The sequence below is a fragment of the Gallus gallus genome, chromosome 3, assembly GCF_016699485.2.
Source record: "Gallus gallus isolate bGalGal1 chromosome 3, bGalGal1.mat.broiler.GRCg7b, whole genome shotgun sequence".
NCBI classification, from domain to species: Eukaryota; Metazoa; Chordata; class Aves; order Galliformes; family Phasianidae; genus Gallus; species Gallus gallus.
In genome coordinates, this window is record NC_052534.1 from 45,810,687 (window position 1) to 45,830,125 (window position 19,439).

Genomic DNA, 19,439 nt, shown 5'->3' on the forward strand with positions numbered 1-19,439 from the left:
AACTTCACAAATTCCTGTGCGACCCTGTTTTTACAAAATGAGCTATTTATTTTCATGTCTTCATCATCAAAAGAAAGAGACTTAGGGCAGATTTGCCAAGATTTTGATAATGTTCTTTTAAATTGACTTTACAGGATGTTTTGTAAAATAATGCGTTTTTCAAATGGCATTTTCCATGGCATTTCATTTGTTAATTGCTTCCATGTGCATACCCATAAAGTGCAGCATTTTCTGTAATAAACAGCTTTACAACAGTTCATATGAACGTATTGCAAGGAGAGGAAGATGACGGGAAGTGTAACTGAAAGGGTTGCACCCTTAATTTTTTGATTTAAGTGTTTTTAATACGTAGTAAAAGTCTTTGCTTAAAATACGGAATACAAAATGCTGCAGAAAACTTATCTTACTCTGAGTCATTATGAACTGCACATTGAAAGAGGGGCATAGAGAGAAATCTTTCCTCAGGAATGGTCTGAGCAGTGTAATTTGGCTTTGAAGTCAGCTCTGCCTGGAGCCGAAGGTAACCTGCAGAGGTCTCTTCCACTGTAAAGGGTGCTTGTAAACAGGAGGTAGACCAGCTTTTTATGCTGGCAGATAGTGATAAGACATGAATGATTTTAAACTAAAAGAGGGGAAGATTTAGATTATGCAGAAATTATTTACTGTTAGAGTGGTGAGGCACTGGAACAGGTTGAACAAAATTGAGACTAAACATTTAACTTATTCTGAAGTTTTCTACAACTCACTGTTCATAATTACTAACACTGGTAGTATTTTCTGAAGTAAAATATTAGGAAGTGCTTATTAGATAGGAATGATTCTTAGTTCAGAAAAAAGAAGCAGCATGTTACCCACTGAGATCTTCCTTCTTTTCCATGAGAGGTGTATGTTCTTTTTTTAAGTTTAAAATGTCAGTTGAAAGTGAAATATAATAACAACAAATTGTAGCTTCAGTTCAGTGTGATTACATATCTCTGATAATTGTGCACGTTATCTCCCTCTCTGCCCTTCTTTAGTGTGGAGAATATTAACATTAAAACAAACATACAACAAAGCCAACGTAAAATGCCACGTCAAATACCTTTCTATCAGTGACGGCATTAATGACAGTGAAAACCAAGCATGCTGCCTAAGCCTGTAGAACTGAACAAATGCAGCTAGAAGGTGGAAAGACTTTCCCTCTCCCTTTTTGTCTGGGGGTGTTCAGAAGACTGTGATATTGCTGTCATCTCTGGCATGGGGTGGGCGTGCAGAGGAGTTCCTTGTAGGAAACAAACTGGGGAGTCAGAAGTAAAGGCTGAGAAGAAGGAAGAAAAATATAGTGCTAAATAGCATTAACACTTTATTCAGTTGTTATCTGCTTCATCTGAAATACTGCATCATTCAGGAAACATCAGACACGTGCTGCATGCACTAAGGCATACTTCACATCTGGAGGCCTTGTATTGGCATTGTGGGAATTCTGTGGATTAAAAATATTTCTTTAATTATAAGATGTAGCTGGAATATGCTGATGTTAGCCCTTCATTGGAATGTATGCGATAGTCTAAATAGTAGAAATCATACATATATTTTTTTAATGGGAAGAGAAGCAACAAAAATATAAATCTTGATATGCTGAATATATAAACTGTTTTATAAATGGACTAGAACTGAGCAGTTCAAATACTGCATTCAATTAGCTGCATTCTCACATGTGGAAATTGAGTTTGGGGGATGGTGTATTGTAAGTAGCTTATGAGCTTCAGAAGATGTGATCACATTTCAAACACCATGTGTTCTGTGGAATGATCTTCCAAAGCAGAACATACTTCTTTTATCACTGGCTAGGGAGACTATGTATTTTATGTTCTAAAAGAGGCCTTTTCTTTTAATATTATTCATAAGTTCATGCATGGAATTTCCATAGTGACAAGGAACAATAGTTTTTATTCAGCTTTTCCTGGTTTATATTAGAGGCATTTGGAGTGTTCAGAATGTTCTTTTCCTTCTCATCTGCAAGGCCAGTTTTGTTCCACAAGTGTTGTGTTTCTACATTAGCTCATGACAATTCTGTTACTGCTTTGATCGGTATTGTGACTGTCTGGGGCTGCCTTTACAGATGCTTGTTGCCTCTGCTATACGTCCTGCATTAGCAGTAGCATTTTTCTCCCTTTGTTGACGAAGTAATTGTAACTCCAAATGGTATTCCCCTCTTGCCTCTCTCAATTAGTGATTTATAGGAATGTAAAACATTCACTCTTAACAATAAGTTGTACCTTACTGCTTTGATCTTGGGTAACTTCTGTGCTGTCATATTACTAAATAGGACCATTCTACACTTTACAAGTGCTAAGGGTGAGAGGAGGACAGGAAGCAGTGTCCGGAGTTGGGCAAAGCTGCTCCTGGGCCTGCAGTGCTCTGTGCTGGGGCTAGGAAGGGAAAATTTCTGATAACGAACACATTAGAGCAGAAGCATATTTTTTCTTCATACTTCCAGTCATTCTGCTAATTCATTTTCATAACCTAACCCTAACACAATAATTTAGTTTCTAGGAATTTAAAGCGTAGCATTCTAAATATCTCCAGAGAAGGAGAATCTACAACCTCTCTGGGCAGTCTGTTTCTTTTTAATTCTGTTCCTCTCTGTCCCTTAATTCCTACAGTCCAGTGCTGGCACTTCAGAAAATAGCTTATCAATACGTGAGAAAGAGGCTTTTCTGTGCACTTCTGTTACATGCAGAAGGTATCTGAGATGTTGGTGCCCTGTATAGCCCAGTTTTCATGTCAGTGGTTTGGTTGTAGAATGAAGCTCGATTAAATAATTAACTTAATTTGTTTTTAAAACTTATAAGAAAACTTCCAGGGTTTTTCACAGTATTGTATGTGTGCCACTGTAATAACTTATAGCGTGGTGACAGACTGCTGTCTTTTGCTCTTTAATGGAAAATGTGGACATGGAATTTGTATGAAATAACAAATTGAGAAGTCCCTATTTGTATTAGTCAGACTGAACAGAGACTGTTATTGTATGGCTGAAGACTATTAGAAATGCTTTTCTCTGGATTAATTTAAATTATCGTTCTCTTTACCTTTCTCATTTGTTACTTTCCAACAGAAATTGTCCACCATCATTGGTGGACATCCTGATCTGCTATCTTGTGCTTTCCTTTACCTGTTATAACTGGTTAATTATCATCACATGCTTCTTTTTTTTTTTTTGGATAATTGGAACAGTATTCTCCTGAAATAGTCTTGCTTTTAGCGATACTGGGCCCTTGACCCAGCTGCATCTTTTCTTCCTATTGATCTATCTCATTCCCCGTCCATTGTGCCTTCCTTCCAGCAGCTCAAAGTGATGAAGCTTTTAGCCATTATTTTAGCCAGATGGCATTGCAAGGAAACACTGTAAGTCTGTTTGGATGCAGTCTAACCAGTTTTGATCCAAACATGACTTGAATCATTAGTTTCTAAAGAGGCATTTGTATTCCAGCATGAGATCAATAACGTTCCCCGAATTCTGCTGGTTCTCTCTTCCAGGGTCATCAATCACTGTGGCTAAACAAGGAGAAGGGCAGCCAAGGAAACTCTTGTCAATGGGCATTGCACATAACAATTATACGTCAGGGTAATTGAGACTATGAAAAGTAAAGGCTTAAGCAGAAGCCAGTAAGAGAAGCAGATGCTTCTCATTTCATTAGCAATTCAGAGCTTAAGTGGACTAATTTGTCTGTGCCATCTCCGTGTCCTTCTGTTGATACTCATTCTGTTGTCAGAAGTCTACGTCTCCTGAACTTTGTCTCACTTAATTCTCAGATTTAACTTAAATTTGATGTGCTTTCCTGTATCCTACTACCAAAATTTGCCCACTCTTGGAAGATTAGTTTGAAACTTCTCAATATAAAGCAATATATTTTTCCTTGTCTCAAATATTTCCTTCTTCATTGTTTGTAATTTATTATGCTTCATATTAATGTATTACAGTTTTCACTTTGAAAATTAAGGCTAATTAGTGAAAGGCACTGTAAGTATTACATTAGGTTATACTCCTCTCCAAGTCTATTTTAACAGGTATTTTTGCAATACGAATATTATTTGCACATGAGAGTGACTGTCAAATTGAACTTTTTATTTAACATAGTTACAAAACTCTTCCTCCCCAAAATGTGCATTTCTCTGTTTTTGTTTGAGTTTCGAAGGCCCGTATGTTCATTCCATACTTCAGGTTGAGAAGCAAATATGTGAAAAGCAAGTCCAGTGTGATGTCTGGCATGACGTTTTCTTTTTTTGTTCTGTTTGCAAAAAGTATCTATAGACTAATACAGTTACTTAAACATCTGCACAGATGCCCAGTGAGTGCATTACTCTTGCAGTGTGCCTGGAAGCCACTGTTTTCTCAGTGCGGTTGCTGGAGGCTGCAGGCTGCTCATGAGTGGTCACTGTAGGAAAAGCTTTTCCCACTTCTCTCATGGGATTAACCCATTACCCATGTGTTCTTATAGCATCAGACAGCCATTGTCCCTACTTTTCTCAGTCCAATTAACTGAACAGAATTGGATTGGTTGTCTTTTGGCACTTTAAGTGTTCAGAGGAAAGCTTTGCATATCTCAGAGAAAAAATTAAACTTTGTTGTAAATTATGCTTAAAACTTGATTCAGAATGGACTAATTTGACCCAAATGCACAGATACAGCTAAGAAAGTACACTGATACTCTTAGGGGAGAAAGAGATGAATAGAATCTTTAAGTTTAGCATACAGGAATGAATAGGGAAGCATTTTTGATGTCATATAATATGTTTTTTAGGTGTGCGATGCTTAATTTAATGTGTTTCTAGCATCCCTACTGTATATTTTTAAGTTCTATTCATTTTCAAGTTGATTTTTCTAGATAACTTACTAAAAGGACGATCAACTGGGGAGTTTCTGTTAATAAGGCTATGTAAAACTGCAGTCTACAACCAGTGTTCAGCATGTTACTGGTATGAGCCTAATAGGTGTGGATACACCTACACGAATTACTGAATTCAGCCTTTTACTGAAAGTAGTCTCATTAATTAATGCCATGGAGAGAGAGAGCTGTGAATGTAGTAAATCCTTCTGCAAGTAATTTAGAAAATGTCTTGTATTTTTCTTTCTTTGTTCATTTCTTATGAAAGCTTAGTATATGTAAACGCAAGTGCTACTCTTGCTAAAAATGGAAAATAAAATTGTCGTATAAGTAGGAGATGGCTGCGGAGAAGGGAAGACTCCTCTCCCAGTTCAAACATGAGAAAAAAAAGCACAAACCTATTCTTACTCATTTGAGCTGTGATTTCGACAGCAGATCTGCAGGTTCTTCCTTCTATATCGATACAAGGCCATAACATGAGACAGTAGTAATTCTGAACAAGAACTAAATGATGAAATGGCATTAAGGTGATTTCAAAGTAGTGTACAAAAACACTTTGATTAACTCAAATGTTCTTGTTTTGGACTGTACAACCGTGCAACCTTTTTAGATTGACTATCTTCTATATTTGAATGGTTTGCTAGATGAAGCAACTTAGGGTAGTGAAAAGCCGAAAGTGTAATTCATATTCAGTAGGACCAATATGGATCTATTGTGAAGTCGTTAAAATGTGCACAAATTGAGTGACGATTCTTAGCACTTTTAAATAGAAAGAAATGAATCTAGAGATGTTCAGAGATACTGAAAAGTTCCTAGAATGGCATATGTACGTGTCAGTGACTGTTTATATCAGCTACTGATATGACTCTGTGTCAGCATATGCTGCTTCCCTTTAATTTCCTGTGCACCTTAAAGGCTATTTTATTTATTTTCAGAGTATTAGGGTACAGTTATGGTACAACTGATTGTGAGGATTTTCTGCACCGTATATTCAAGTATTCCATTTCAAATGCTAAAGTGGATTTTATATATATATATATATTTACTTTTGAAAATGACTAACAGCACTAATCCTTGATAGGGACAAAATAATTTTAAAAGTTAAAAATTCAACTCCTCAATCCAGCAGCAAGAAGGTGCATTTTAGGATTTTTATCCATTATCTGTCTGGAAAACAGCACTGTTTCAAGTTGTAGTTTTTAAGTGACAAATGCATAATAGGCAAAATATTATTTTTAATTCACAAGTAGCAACAGTTACTTGATACTTTGCCTATTTGAGACCTCTTGATGGAAATGAGTAATACAATAAATATTTTGTGGTTGATTTCTGATTCCTTTGATTTGCTGCAAATACTTGGTAGGTTGAATGCTAGGTTGTTGTACTTTTCAACAAGTATTAACTTTTGAATTCAAAGTACTGAACTCATCAAGTAAAACCACAGATGGTGCCCGACAGAGGTTATTTGCTCACGTTTGTTATGAAGGGCAGTGTAGACGTTACCGATACAAAAATTAAATTTATAGGTTGAAGGTCTACCAACTGAATTTTATTAGTTTCATATCTATTTGTAGATCTGATCTGCTTTTCCAGTTCTTATGCTGATTATTCACCTTTGATACCTTAAAATAAACTACTGGGTTGCAATTTTCTGAGCGGTTTGGTGCATCTACTTTTTGGTCACTGGCTTAGATAGTTCCTGTAGCCCAGTGATATTGCAGTTGTTTCAACAGGTGGTTTTTTTTATTTGTTTGTTTATACTTTTAAAAACTGAGATTATCCATTTTTATTAGAGCTGCACTACTGAGCATTGGCTTTAAGGTAAGCATGCTAAATGTTGGGAACAGCCTAGTCTGATCTTTCATTTAGTCTTTCATCTTAGTCTTTCTTTTGCAAAGCAAGTATCAATTTCTGAAAGATATTTTGATTTGTCTTGCTTGCTGTTGTTCGCATGGATTTTTGCAAGTGGAGATTTTGACAGTCATTTAAGAAAAAAGATGAACGGTATTTTAGACAGTGCCAAATGCTTATCTAGATACCACCAAATGCATTGCTCCGTCCAGAATGTCAGCAAATGGTGACATGGGAAACATAGTGCTCATTGACTGGGGTTTATGCAGCATGGGTGTGGTGTTTGGACATGTTATTTTCATTGTGGAAGGACAGCTGTGTATCAGCATAACCATCTTTTCCACCCTGAAAAGATAAGAAAAAAAAAAAAAAAAACAGCAGTAAAAAGAGTTGTGTGTCCAGTGGATATTGGCTTATCCAAAGAGCTCTGACAGTGCTACATGGCACTTGCAAGTATCACCATGTAAATTAAATACAAAAGGAAACTGAAACAAGTTTGGAATATTCTTGTCTTCTAAGGGTCATGCTAGTAAGTGTTTAGGTTTTTTTAAAAAAAGAAATATTCATTGTTGAAATGTATAAATCTTAATGAGGGACATGCCATTTGGTTGGTTTTGCTGGTCCTTTCTCTTACAGTCTTTTTATTCTTGATATTTGAAAATCCTTGGGGACAGTTTTGCTTTCTTTTGTAAGTCTTCTACCATAATAACAACGTTTTCAGGCGTACTGAAAATGTAGCAAATAATCGAAAATTTGTTACCAAAGTCTTCATGAACATCTTATTCTTTGATTATCTTATTCAATAAAAATAGCAATAGTAGTGACTCTTCCATCCACAGCTACTGAAGTGTTTTGCAGATGGTAAATTAATTCTGGTAGTCAGATATTTCTTGTTTGATACATCAGTTCTCAGGATTGGAATCTGGCCTGAGATATCACAAGAACTCACAACAAAATGTTGTCAAGCGCTGAAAAAGCAGATGTCAGCCAGAATTCTGTCACCTTTCCAATTTATTTTCTGTATACTTTCACCTAGCACCTTGCTTAACTCTCTTCCAAGTTGATGGGGATATGTGGTATTCTATTTCTGTTTGAAGGGACAGAAATATAAATTGTCAGATGAGCTTGTCTGGTGGACTGTTACGCTTTATCATCCCCTTTACCCCTTAGAATTCATGAGAAATTGTAGACTAAAATGTTCCATAATTGTATGTTTTTCAGGCATTATTGCTTTCTAGCCTTAGAGCTGGTATAAACTCTGTTTTCTTTCCCTGACAATTGGAGGGTGTTGGTTTTTTTTAATTGCTACTACTTCAGCTGGACTGAAATCAGTAGAGCTTTGCTCCATTTTTTGATTGTTAAAGAGATGTTAAGAAATAATGAACGTGGGTGTAAAATCTTATGAAATCATAAAGATCCCTAATTGTGTTTCATAAAATAATGATGATCCACTTTTTTCTAGAAAGGATTCTGGTTCTCCTTTCATTCCCGTTAACCAGTTTCACCAATTTTGTTATATTAAGTAACAATAAATACAGTCTAATTCTGGACTTGGCTGGTGACTGTGTCATGTCATGTGAGAGTAACGTCACTGCTGCCTCAGCATACAGTACTTGTCTCTTGATAAAGATGAGTCCTGTTGGGCTGTTTTAATATCACTGGAGCAGTGGCAGTCTTGCTATGTCCAGGTTGAACTTGAGATGAGTGGTGGAAAAATCCTGTCTATACAGGACAAGACATTAAAGAAAACCAAGTCCTGTGTCACTAAGAAAGGCTGTAAGAACATGAGCTGAGCTCCCCTCAGGGCTCAGGGAAGCTTGAGACAAATTTATCAGGAGTTGTGCATCACTGAGTCCGGTGCTTGCAGATCACCATTGTTTCAAATGAGCTTGTCTGTAAATGAAATGAAACTTCATAAATTCCATTTTTGGCAGAATTAAGAGCTCATTGAGCCCATCAGAGCATGGAATTGCAAACTTGCTGCTTCAGGCGCCAAGATTTTTTGTCCTTTCACTGAAAGATAGTCATGTGGTTGTAGGTGACATTGCAGAACAGAGCTGAATAAAGGAGAACTGTCCCAGGCTCTGCTCTCCTTTCTCCTTTTCTCTCTGCTCAAGGTGCTTTTTAAATGCCTTTTTGAGTATACCGTGTAAGAGACAAGGCGGCAATTATTCCTTGTCAAATTTATGTTTACCTGATTATTTACATCAGCTGAAAGAGGCCAAAATCAATGGGAGTCCTTTTGTGCTAACAGTGGAACTTCATTTTATCCCTGTCAAAGACCTAATTTGCCTCAGCAACTGCTATTGTCAAAGTAGGGCACAGCCACTTTCCCCGAAGACCTTAAAGCAAAACTGCCAATGCTGCTCTCCTCCCTTCAGTGCCTAGGTGCACAGAAGATGCTTGTAAAGAGAAAATGAACTTTAAACATTTAAGACTTATGAGTTATGTCTGCTGTTTTTTGCTTTGGTCCTCTGTAAGATAGCTTGGTCTTCACAGAAGTGTTCAAGTCCTGAAGCTCGTCGATTTGTTGATCCTCCTGAATCCCCCTTCTGAGAAATTAGAGCTTTTCATGTTTTTGTCATTGGTCTTTTTTTTTTTTCCTGTTACTCTGTAGAAGTTTTCATTAAATGTTAAGCATTACACAAACTGTCAGAAGGTCTGTTTTAACGTTACCTTGCTATTCCTGAGAAAGTTGTTTGGGGAACATTGTGTGGACATGCCACATGCAGTGGGGGCTGTCTGTGAGTATACCTGATGTTGTGCCCCATATGCTATTGAACTGGTGTTGCCGGTTATTTTTTAATGTGTGGCAGGACTTGTCATAATTTCAGTAGGATCCTGATGGGAGCTCAGAGCTTCTTCATTCAGGTTCAAATTCACGTGCTCATCCTGCTGAGATGGCAGCAACCAACACAGTGCTTGGAACCCAAGGGAGCTGGGAGATCCAAAAGTATGGCTTTTACTGAGAGGAAAATGCACAGCCCCTTAGATAGGAGAGGTTCCTTTAGCAGATGTTAAGTTGCAGTAATAACAGTGAAGGCTTATTTGTTTTTGGAAGTATCTGACACAATAAAAAGAAGCATTTGTCATTTGCTCTGCCTTTTTGAAACTACAGAATGTCATTCTTTGATGGGCTTTATTTCCTTGCAAACAGGATTTCACTTGTGTTTATTTTAGCTTTAGTTATACAAACACTAGGCTTTGTGGAGATACTTATCGCCTTTAAGGTCCACAGTCTCAAGGGGAGCTGCAAGTACTCAGCACCCTTGATGTGATCCAAGGTTGTTTATAACAAATCTGCTCCTTTACAAATTTGTTCCCTCTTTTATGTATGGGTGGGAAGCATGGAAGAAAGAAAAATAGTATGCACAAACATGTGAATATTGTTTGTCACTTAGTAGTTAGGAGGCAGAGTAAGAGAGTAGTTTGTCATTGATCCGTAACCATGGTTATCATCCATAGATGCCAGTGACATGATGGTCCTATTCCAGGCTAGTAAGTTTGGTTATCTCTTATTTGCTTTTCAGAGAGAGAATGGCTTAGCAAGAAAGGCTGTAATTTCCATCTTAGGTTAGCAAGCATAAGATCAATTTTGTTTGGTTCTTTTTGCTGCTGTTTTAAATTAATGAGAGAACAGTAATACAGCTCAATATATTGGGCAAGTTTCTTCAATTAACGGAGTGTATTTTTATAGGTAAATGTAGAGCAATCAAGTTATATGGTTAAGAAAGATTTTAGAGATAAATACAACTTGCATGTTATCCTCATTCTTTCTTGCCTGAAAGTTTAATAGCTATATTTTATTTAATGTGCTAAAGACACTGAGCTCTTCTTCAGCTGAACAAGTTTTTGGTGTTGCACATTTTCTCCTTCCTGGCGTTCGTTCATTTTACACAACTTGCAGTGAGTACTTACCTTTTTCCATGTTGAGCCTTTCATGTTATCCCCAGGTGGCTGATCAGATGTTAACTTTTGAAGTGGAAACTCTTGCATTAGAAGAGTCCTTTTCTGATGTGGGAAACGTATAGCTCTGAACACTTAGTCCTCTGCCTTCATCCACAGCAGTACTCAGCAGCATGCCAGGAATAGAGGAAGTGCAATGGGCAAGTGCCTCAGCCTTTTACAGCTGTTTGGATGGGTGTGTTATTGTATGTGCTCATCGTGGGTGCTGCCTGCCATACCTTACTGGACCACTCAGTCGTCTGTATTGTTGTTCTATAGGAGATCTGTTTTGGCATGTGTTTATTCCACACAGAGACAAGCATGATTGTCTTTGTCCATTCCCACAACTTGATGGAAACTTTCTGTTTTATCTTTGTTTTGTGTGTGCTTCCCTTCTGCCTTCTTCCTGCATGGGGACTTAAAAACATGCAGAAGTTCTAAAGAATCAAAAAACCTTTGAGAGCTTGCTTGATAAAAGCCAATGTGAGTTGAACTGTAAATACTGCAAGGAGAACCCAGTGTGTTTTGTTGTGGTGAAGCTGACTGTAACCTTAATTCTGCACATCTATGTGAAAATCCTCAACTTCCCTCCTCCAGCACAAACTTGGGCATTTCTGAATAGCGGGTGGAGACCTTGTCTTCAAAATGGCATTTAAATGAGAATGAAAGTATATCATAATTCAGTGGAAATCGAGTTTCTGACCATCCTTAAACAAAGAAAGCTCTGCCTGAATGAATTTGGAAAACCTATTTGTTTCTTTTAAAGTAACAAGTAATGAAATGGGACTAGAGAAGCCTCGAGCATACTGTATTTAAATAAGCTTTTTGTTCAAGCCAAGGCTTTAAGCTGCAGTTATGGATAATGCAACTTACATTTTATTTCAAGAATAAAGATTATATTATCATAATTTCAATTGTAAATGCTCTTTACTTTTTGTCAACAGGACACTGATAAGATCTCTACGTGAGCCTCTTAGTTGACAAAATGGCACAGCATGCAGAAAGATAATAAGCCTTTTTCTGCGAGGAAATCTGGTTCGGCGCTTTAATAGCTGTAGTCAGATTGGGTATTTCATAAGAAAAGCATGCTCGCAGCAGCAGCACTGAGAAACCCAGTGGCAGGTTCCAAATCCCTCTGTGTGAGTGTACTGCGAGTCCTCAGAAGACTCCCTTCCTACATAAGTGTTCCTCCCCTTCTGAGCTCACCTGCTGGGCTCCCCTTGCCTCAGCCAAAGGAGTCACGGTGCTGTCCAAGAGCACAGCAGTAGCAATCCTTGCGCACATCAGCATGCTGGACAAGGCTGGCGCTGAGGCTGGCAGAGATGGGAAACACAGCCTGTTTTGACCTTTGTTCATCACTTTGATTTTGAGCATATACAAGAAAATGATCACAGATTTCCTGTTCCCTTTCTTCCTTCTCCCTTCTACCGAAAAACACGATTTGCTCCACTTCTTAAGCCTTTTGTCAATGCATCCTTTGAAACATTAATTACTGCCAGCAACTTGTTGAGTGTGAAAAGGCACTGCCAATGTTCACTGTAGTTCTCCGCCTTCCCGAAAATGGGTTTGGGATTCCCTGGAACACAGCTAATCCTAGCACCCCAGCCTAGGGGAGGAGAGACATTTTTGGGGTAGGGAGTGAGGTGTCCTGACTTCAGAAGTGCCAAGGATGAAGTCTACGGATGTTACAGACTTTATCTTCGGCACCCAGCTGCTTTTCTGGGCTTTGCAAGGGGTAGTCTTTAGCCAGAAAATGAGTCCATTAAACTGTCTGTGGTTATTGGAATAAGTTATCCAAGAGAAAACTTAGTTTTAGACCAGACGTTAATCATTACTGCAGGCTCTGGGATGGCTTTGATCGTGTCTGTAACCCTGCTGAGCTCTGAGGGAGGTAACTCTCTTCACTGGAGTCTGGCCCCTAAAACCAGGGTTTGGGACAAGACCTTCTTATCTCTCTTCCACGTGCTACTGGGGAAGGAGAGGGGGGACTGAAGGGCTGCACAGTATTCAGAAAGCTAAAAACAAATGGGGGAAAAAAACCCTGAAAAATAGGAGCATTTTGCCAATTTAACCCTTGAAAACATGACTTTGCTACTAGCAATTGCATATAGAACCTTGAAAGAAACTGGAAGGGGGAGTGGTTCAGTGCTGTGGTTTTGGAAGTTGTATTTAAATTGATGCTTCTTAATGTGGCTTTATATTCATTTCTTACTTGATAAATGCTGGAAATAATCATCAGAAATTGAATTATTGAGCAGTTAAAAAAAATAATGAGGAAACAAAAAGCAAAAAAAACCCCAATGTGTCTAAAGTGAAGATTACATATTTGCCATTCAATCGTTGCAATAGAGATGCTTGTAGAAGCATCAATGTGGGGATAAGATTTAAAATCCAGCAATAATAAAACATAGTGTCTTGCTCCCTTGATGTCTTCCGATAAGTCACATGTACTGTACTTAAATTTTAAGGTTTTTGTCTGTGAGAGGCTTGTCTGTGCTTTCAGTTTATGACTGTAGTGCTTTATAACTGCTCTGTAAACTCATTTTCATTTAGAAGCAAAGGTGTTTTTAACAGGATCTGAGCAACTTGGACTCTACCTTTTCTTCGTTAACCCAAATGTTGCATTACATTTTTTTTGTCTTTGACTCACTGATTAAATCACTTATTACATGCATGTATAAAAAGGTATGGATAGAAGAACTGACATTCATGCATTGGAAGTCTCACTTCTGTTTCTTTCATGTGGTTGAGTTGCAGGCACTGATCATGTAAAAGATTCTACCCGCTTTTGTGTCAGGTACAAAATAGAATAATTTAATCTCTTAATTCGAATGAACATTTGTGGTCTTTGATTAAAACCTAGATTATTTTTTTTAAAGGTTTTTTTACATTAGCTGTACTACTTAATGATTTATTATTTATACACGTTAATGTCAGTTAAAAATTAAAAAATCATACTAAGTGTTCTTTGTCAAGTGGAGATGGAGGTAAAGAAATTATGTACAACATAAAGCAGACAATCTAAATAGGAACAATCCAAATACTAAAACGATTCAGAAAGAGAAAGCCCAGTGACTCCCAAAGCATCTAATTGTTCCTCCTCCTAATGCATAAAATATTTGAAGTTCTGCTTGATGGCTGTTGAACAGGAAAAATGTAGTCATGTTTACTTCATTTGGCTGTTAGTTACCTTAAATTAAAAAAAAAAAAAAAAAAGGTAGTACTTGTAGTTTGCCTTGTCTAACAATTGTAAGAACGGTCTTGCTTTCTGCTGCTCACCAATTAATTTCAGTGTGCATTCACTTCATCATCAGTGATTGCCTTAAATTGGCTCTATTATACATACTTATGACTATTTAGTGTGAAGTTAATAAACCTGTGAGTCTCATCCATCTTCTAATTCTTTACGAACAGAGCATATTATTTGTGCTATCTGCTGGTTTCCTACCTTTCTAACCTATCTTTGAGATGTTGATGCTGAGATGATGATGGGTAAAAAATAAAAAACCAAGAGGTAATAACTGAACCGGAACATGTCTTGCAGTTTGAAAAGGGTGTTTGTTATGTGCGTGTTGAAGCTGTAAGATCACCTTCATGTTCATGAGCTTTTGTGACCAGAGTTGAAATGTGAATTTCCTAGAAATTTCAAGGTGTGTATTTCTCATAATCTCTTCTATCTTGAGAGTGTATTGGAAGTGATTTTACATATTGTCTGTAGAGCTTAATGCTGCAGCGTGGTCTGAAGTCTAATGGCAAATCCAACACCAGGAGCAGTTTGGAATGAAAGCAACATTTTTTGCTGTTGCAAAAGAGCTTTTTGCAGAAGGAATGAAACAAAGTTGCCCAGAAGATGCAAAGGGTTTTTTTTGTGACTAATTATGGGTTGGTAGTGCTTATTTGATTTTCTGGCCCATGATGATGCTGGAGTTCTATGTCCTAATTGCTTGATGTCTGCTTGATTAATGAAATTAAGCTTTAACTATTTTCCTCATCAGTGAAGCTATTACTGACTTTGGTAGTAACCAAATGAGTTACTTTTTCTTCACAGGACTTAATCTTGAAAGGGGATTCTGAAATAAATAGGAAGAAGAATGTTCATCTAGCTACCATATGTATACAAAGGTTAGAATAAAAAGTAAACTCATACCTAGATATATGTTAGGGGGTTGAATACAGTCAAGTTAGTTGAAATTGCCTGCTATTTCAATTGTCTTATCTTAGGTTTTTAACTGTATTTCCCTGTACTCCTTGATAGCTATGCAAAGTCATTATTACATCCAAGTTCTTTTCAGGACAAAGTCAAGATGATGAGCGTCGAATGCCAGAGCAGTCACTGGGAGCTTACTCCAGGGAAAAGATGTGCCAAATGTGCTTAATAGGATAATGTTCAAAAAGGAGAAATCCAGCAGGTGTAAGCATACTGGTCTCAGTTATGCTTCCTTTTCAGCACAACTGTCATAGGTATAAGGAGGAAGTATGCTGTGGAGCTTGGATGCCTGGAGGCAATTATAAATTTAAAAATCATAATGCCCACTGGGTACCGAGGGGTGGATAGCTGAGTGGCAAAAAGAATTTGCTGTGACTTTTAAAAGCCACAGTAAGCCGCCTTCCTTAGTTGCCCTGTGCAGGGGGAAGGTGATTTCTTACCACTTCATTCCATATTCAGAAGTATCAAAGATGAAGTCTTTAAGCATCACTGATAGTATGGACGTATATTTTTTTTTATGGCTGTTCCAGTATAGCATGTTAAAATTGATAAAAGCATATTTATCTATAAATACATTATAGGTATGCTGACTCCAAAGTCAAAAGTTCAAATAACACAAACTGCTTATTTTGTATTCTTAAAATGCAGAAGATTATCATAATGGTTATGCTAGAAATTCAAAATGCATTTGTTTTTTATGCAGCAAATGACTGGCCAGTATCCAAATACAGAATTAAATGTTCATGGCACAAAAGATAACAGATAAAGCAAATATTAATGGCTGAGCTTGGAGTTTGCAGGGAGTAGAGATGGTCCAAATCTCTGTGGCTTTAAAAAACAAAACTCACAGTAGATCCAGGTGGCACTTTCTCCTGCAATATGAAGTTACTCAGTTGACTGAGAGTGTAGGATAAGGTAGAGAATAAAATTATATATATTCAGACTTATGAAATGTTTTTTTGCTTGGCTGCTTATCCTTGCGTTGTAGCAAAATGACAATTTATGCCATGTAGCTGTTATAGCACTGTATTGTGGTTAGGTACTTGAGTCTAATGCCATTGAAAAGAAAATAGTTGGGAAAAGACTGAAATATGTGGTTTAATTTTTTTTTTTTAATTACAATCTATTTTTAATTCTATCTGATGTGGTTATTGCAAGCAAGCACAGGTATTACACCTGAAGAGGGGAAAACCGGGGGGCAGGCAACTGACAGTCTTAGAGGAAGACTCATTAAACTTTTTTACAGACTGTCAATCAACAGGAACATTTTTTTCAGTCACCAGTAATATTTAGAAAGGAGCAACCTGATAATGAAATCCCTGCCTGGCACGAAAGCCAATCTTCCTCCATACTTCTTGCTTCTTCCCTCATTTTGTCAGTCAGGATCATATTTAAACCTTTATGTTCAGATCAATCCTCTCAGTGGGATTCAAGTCTGAATCTCTTCTACAGTGAATTTTGCAGTGGCTCTGTGCCTGGTATGCTTTAGCAGTACTTCCCTGCATGTTTCCCTTTAATTTCTGATCTCTTTGCGATATAGCCCAAGTATGAGATATTTCAATGTGTGTTTTCTGAGTACATTTCCAATATTCTGCTTTTAGTGATGGATGTCTCTAGGAAGTGCAAAGAAATTAAACCATACAGCTGTTAGTTTCAAAAAGTTAGAAAATCACTTGTAGTTCAGAATGCTGAATGCCATGTATTGTCCGAACAAGTCAAAAATAAGAGGAGAAAAATCACCAGCAAGTCCTTTACTACCCTTTCATGGCAACGTATCATTTCCTGTCCTCAGGAATGCATTATCTTATCTGGATTGTAATACCTTTCATTCTTGAGTTTTAATGTCCTGTCTCATACTTCTTATTTTGAGGAAGGCCACTTCCTTTCTGTGCTTACCTATTGTGGGACTGCCACTGAATACATTGAATATTGAATAGGCCTTGCCACTCTAAAAATGCTTTTCTGTGGCAAACTGATTCCCTTTACTCTTTAAGGACAGAAAGAAAGGCACCAGTGCGATGCTTCAGCGTTGTGCTCCAGGGATACTGCAAACCCTTTCATGTAATTCATAATCAGCATTGCGATCACCACTGTAATAGATATCTAAATTAAGAGGAAATCTGAGAAGTTGTGTTTATGTGACTTTCATGGTGCTACTACTTCTTTATTGTAGCAGCTCAATTTGTCCATCTGTCTTGACAAATTCTTGGTCCTTGGGGTACTGTGTCAATGGAGTATCTGCCTTCTGGCAGAGGTTAGCAGCAGGGCAGTGCTGGAAGAGCTCTTCTTAGAAACTTATGCATTGGGCTTTGCTGATAGTGAGCTTCTGTGTGGGGAAGAACTTGTTTGGGCTGCCTGTTAACTCCGTAACATAAATGCTCATCCTCCGCAGAAGGGAGGAGGCAGCTCTCCTTCCATTTCTGGACAAGTTAACACCATGCATTTTGTAAGGCTGATGAAAATACCACAGTGCTTTTGAACAAGTGAATTTTTTGTGTTCCTGCCTGGAGGTGCATCTCTCAAGAGAAACCAGAGTGTATTGATTTGTTGCAACCACCTATTGACCCCTGCATCATTCACATCTAAGTCTTACAAAACGGGAACTATTCTTTTAATCTTTTCATTGTTGTGAGTTATATAAAATATATGTATGCTTAGTGTATATACAACCTGTGTCGTTCAGTCTTAACATTTTTGCTCCCGTTGATTTTTGCACTTTTCTTCTAGAAAAAAAACTTTTCTTGTCCTTTGTGAAATTGTGCTTACTATGACAGTTTTCTTGGCATCATATCTTAAGTATGAAGCAATTTTTTATGGGATCTTTGCATGTAAGTAATTTTGTTTTGCAGAGAGGCTATCTGTATTACTTTTATCCTTTCTGAAATTCAGCTTCAGAGTTCTAAGAGCTTCATACCATGTCAAAGTTGATCAGGTATTTTTTTTTTCCATCCGGAAGCAGTGGAGTAAGGTTTTTTTCTTTCTTAACCAGTGTTGGTTTCACTGACTTTCAACATTCATGTGTTTGCAGTCCCCTATCATTCAGTTACTACTGGATTTACTTATGATAAAAAATTGGATTTGTTACAAAAAGATTCTTTGCTGTACTAAGTTTTTAGATGTAGCGTTCTACTATTGGTTTTATCATTTCTTCATTAAGTCTTGGTTAATGAGGAAGCTCTTAAGCCTGGATCTGCTGGACATGCAGTTCAGAGCAGAATTCATAAAAAAACAGTTGTGAGCAATCACGTGATTGTATCTCTGTGCTTTTTGCAATATGGATAAAAGTACTTTTCAGTTGATGGTCCTTGCGTTTCGCAGGCTGCAATTAGTAGAACTACCGATGGATAGAAAGTGCAATTAGCTGTTCATATTACTATCCAGTTTTATGTTGTTATTTCAGATTTTAGAGAAAATGCACCAAACTAGGTTAATATCAAAATGTAATAAAGTGTTCCCAAGTACATGATCATGTGCACCAATGTATCAAATGCATTAACAGTGCAGGGTTATGCAGGTTTTGAAATTCCTATTTGTGGAAAATGTATTATGGGAAAGAAAATACGCAAGACAATCAATGTTTGGGGATCTAGGCAGGATCCTATGCTTATTTTAATTTAAAAATATTCCCAATGATGCATTTTTATCCCGTGTGATTGGAGTGAGCAAGACTGAGTGACCTTACCCACTAAAGGAGGTAAAACTGCACTATTGTGTGCTTCCCCAGATACGTGGCCAGTGGCTAGGAACTTCAAGAAGTCCAGGCACCATATTTGTTGGTTCCTGCTGGCACAGGGCTGCAGCTGCTTAGCTGCTGCCATCATTAATGCATGAACTTTGCGTAAACTAGGGAGTTCACAGCCCTGCAAGATTGTTAATCACTTAGGGTCTGTAGGGTTTGTTTGGGGTTTGTTGTGTGATGAATTTGTGTAGATTGGAATAAGTCTTTAACAGATGTTAAATTGAATGAAAGATTCTTTCCTTTAGATAGGATTTTTAATTCTTCTGAGGCTTAATATACAGTTTTTATGGGAAGTACAGAACACAGAAAAGTAAATCAGAAACTGCAGCTCCATGGTGTGCTAGCTGTCTTACTCACTGGCTGGGAAGTTCTGGGGGAAGTATCGGTGAATAAATGTTTAACAAATGCTGGTAGTCGGTGTGCAAAGGAGAACTTGTATGAGATTAAGCAACATTTGGGTCATAAATGCAATTGTTGCAGGATTAACTAGTACTGCATTCATAATTGGGATTTTTCCTTTCATAAGCAGTGGAATACATTTAGACAGCTTGACATCACCCATCAGCGAGGCAGCAGGATTCTAGTTCTGCGTTCTTCATTCGGGAAGCTCTTCTCTGTTTATTTTGCAAGCACTTCTGTAGTTTGCAAAATGTGCCCATGCAAATCATACAGGCGTGCTGCAAAGTACAAGTAAAATGAAAATCCTGCCACTGCCAGTAAACTTCTACAAGGTTGATTCTTAAAACCCTGACCATACTAACCAGATCAGTATAATCCTCTAGATGAGAATAATTTTAAAGACAATTTTGTCATTAGTGACTTTACTGGC

The 19,439-nt window shown here is 37.5% G+C and overlaps 1 protein-coding gene across 11 annotated transcripts in view; it reads left to right on the forward strand.

Annotated features, from left to right (window-relative positions):
- Positions 1-19,439, forward strand: part of UTRN (utrophin) — a 348,963-nt gene that overhangs the window by 197,108 nt on the left and 132,416 nt on the right. The gene's annotated exons all lie outside the window — the stretch shown is intronic.